The following is a 3,319-nucleotide window of genomic DNA, read 5'->3' on the forward strand; positions in this document are numbered from 1 at the left end:
CATCCTTTTGGGGTTGATAAATTAAGTACCAGTTATGCACTGGGGTCGATTTAATCGACTTAATCCCTTTGTCTGTCCTTGTTTGTCCCCTCTATGTTTAGCCCCTTGTGGGCAATAAAGAAATAAGAATCGTTAGCATGGTGAGCAATATACTTAGCAGCATTTTGTCCACCTTTATGTTCTGAGTTCAAACCCCACTTAAGTCAACTTTACCTTTTGGGATTGATAAAGCGACTACTAATTGAGCATTGGGGGTCGATGCGATCGACTAGCTCCCTTTCCCGAAATTGCTGGCCTTGTGCCCAAATTTGAAACTAATATTTCAAGCATTATTCACATTATTTACATTTGACGGATATTTGTCCTCATCTTGTTTGTTGTTAACACAACGTTTCGGCTGATATACCCTCCAGCCTTCGTCAGGTGTCTTGGGGAAATTTCGAACCTGGGTTCTCATTCCTAACGATGTTACTATTATTATATCATTATTATTATATGGCGTAGTGGTTAAGAGCGCGGGCTACTAACCCCAAGATTCCGAGTTCGATTCATAGCAGTGACCTGATTAATAATAGTAATAATAATATAATGATAGTAACATCGTTAGAAATGAGAACCCAGGTTCGAAGTTTCCCTAAGACACCTGACGAAGGCTGGAGGGTATATCAGCTGAAACGTGTTAACAACAAACAAGATGAGGACAAATATCCGTCAAATGTAAATAATGTAAATAATTCGTCATCTCTTAAATATAGAACTGTATTAATATTTTAAGTTCCAGTCAGTCTTGACTGAGCAGAGTATCATCCTGCCATGACCATTCTGTCCTTCTCTGAGACATTGCATATCTAGGACTATATTATTAAATGTGTCCTTCCTTTTTTTAAGACAGTCAAGTATAATTTGTGAGTAATTTGGCAGCTATATCATGCAATTCAAACTATCATAAAGTGGCTCCTTCATTGGATCTCTGCCTACTTGTTGTTGTTGTTGTTGTTGTTTAGCCCAAAGTCAACTCCTATGAAGGAGACCTATGGTCAAAGAGATTCCGACCATGACCATTCTATATTTTTCGAAAATAGTGTAACCCCAACTGCATCATTCAGTCTGTCCTTTTTTTTTTAAATAGTAAGATGTTCACAGAATATTTGGCTGCAGTTTCTAACCCTTTGAATGATCACATGGAGTTCTCTTATTGGCTTATAGCCTTTGTTATTTAACCCTGTGTCAACTCTGACCAAGCAGACCTATCATCAGTAGCAGTCCAGCTATAATCAATTCATCAGTCTGTATATCTAGAACACTACCCAGTGTGTCCTTCCTTTTATAAGACTGTAGGTATGATTTGTCTGTTGGCAGCTATTTCCAGCAGTTTCCATTCTTTGATAGGATTAAATTAATAGTGATCATTGTGAAGCAAGGAGAAAGCTTCTACTCGACCATGTTCATAAACTGCTTGATTATTACAGACATTTTATTAGCTTCAATTCAAAAGTTTTTAAGTATTTATTTTTTCAAACACCAGAAGCTAAGAACACTTACTATGCCCTGTATATTTAATTCCAAATTGAAGCTAATTAATTTTACTTACACCACAGAAAAATGCCTCCAAGAAAGATATTTATCCGCCCTTTTCAATTTGTAGTTTAGTACCTGAGCAAAGAAATCGATAAAATGCTGGTTTTTTGTTGGGTGCAGTGTATAAGGCAAGTTTGGATGAGTTGGCTGGCTAAGAAGCACAATAAATGTATTACAATATGTATTTAAAAAGTATTTAGATTGCCAAAAAGTTTACATGACAAAAATCTGTTCTTTAAGGAAGTAATATCGATAAAGGCAGCTAGAGTTTAGTTAAGGATATAAAAGACAATTGAACAGTGTAAAATAATAATAATAAAATAAAAAAAGAAACATAAAGCAAAAAAAAAAAAGATGTTAATTTGTGTGAGAAAGCTTTTAGAAGAATTGGGAAATAATAGAATTGATGAAATCAATTGAACTAGAAGAGAGCACTTAGTTGATGTAGGCTGATATCAGTTTGAAGAACAAGCACACACACACACACACACACACACGCACATGCATGCATACACACACACACACGTGCACACATGTATATTCACGTACATATATACACGCATGTGTGTACCTGTGTTTGTATCCATGTTTGTATGTATGTGTGAATATATATATATATATATATATATATATATATATATATATATATATACATATACATAGGGAGAGAGAGAGAGAGAGATACACACACAAATTATATGTGCATGTGTGTGTATCTGTTTATATATATATTTATATATATATATATATACATACATACATACATACATACATACATATAAATATTCACACATATGTAAATAAGCTTGAATATATATATATATTGTATGTCGGTGAATGTATGAGTGTATATATAAACATACATACACACATGCATATATATATATATATATATATATATATATACATACATACACATATATATACACACACTCTGACACATGTGCAAACACGCATGTACATATTCATACACACACACATATATATGAATATATATATGTACATGCATACACACACACACACACACACACACACATATATATATATACATATATTCATAAACATGGATAGATACATATAGCTATAGACATATACGATAATAAAATATATAGCATGAAGCAAGCTAATTACAATGTATATATCATTGTAAATTTCTTAAAGTAGACATCAAGCTGTTATGTATTTCATTGCAGTAATAGCTTGTAATAATTATATCAGAGCCTGTGTGCTTGTCAATGAGTGATCTGGGGAAACATATGAGAATATATTACAGTAAAAACAGCAGCAACATCATTATCAACAAAACCAGAAAGAAGACTAGCATTTATATCATTAAGTTAAAATTGCTCTCCAGTTTTCTATATGGGTAATTTTTAGAGGATTTTTGGAAATTCGTTTTGCTTTTTTAGTAATTTATTTTGTATTTTATTTTTACCTTTTTATTCAACTCTTAAGTTTTTGCTCATCGGTAAATAAATATCCATGGAAACACCATTACTGAGTGATCTTGATGATTGGATTGCTTTGTTTTTTGGGGGGTGGTTTTTTATTATTTTTTTTTATTCTTATTTTTTTTTTTTTGCTTTACTGTTTTGGTGGAGGAGGGGAATATATTTTTCATTTGATTGATTTCTTCCATCCACCATCCACCACACTTCAGCCATGTAAAAATTCTGTCAGATTGAAAATATTTTACTGCCTTCACTTGCACATATGTACACATACACACCCACCCACGTGC

General features: G+C 32.8%; 1 long non-coding RNA gene across 1 annotated transcript in view; it reads right to left on the reverse strand.

Moving 5' to 3' along the window:
- LOC128249439 (uncharacterized) overlaps positions 1 to 3,296 on the reverse strand; it is a 64,693-nt gene extending 61,397 nt beyond the window's left edge. Inside the window, exon 1 of the long non-coding RNA XR_008265560.1 lies at positions 3,014 to 3,296. This is a non-coding gene — a long non-coding RNA (uncharacterized LOC128249439). The remainder of the gene's footprint in view (positions 1 to 3,013) is intronic.
- Positions 3,297 to 3,319: the final 23 nt, after the last annotated feature.

Source organism: Octopus bimaculoides, chromosome 14, assembly GCF_001194135.2.
Source record: "Octopus bimaculoides isolate UCB-OBI-ISO-001 chromosome 14, ASM119413v2, whole genome shotgun sequence".
Lineage (NCBI taxonomy): Eukaryota > Metazoa > Mollusca > Cephalopoda > Octopoda > Octopodidae > Octopus > Octopus bimaculoides.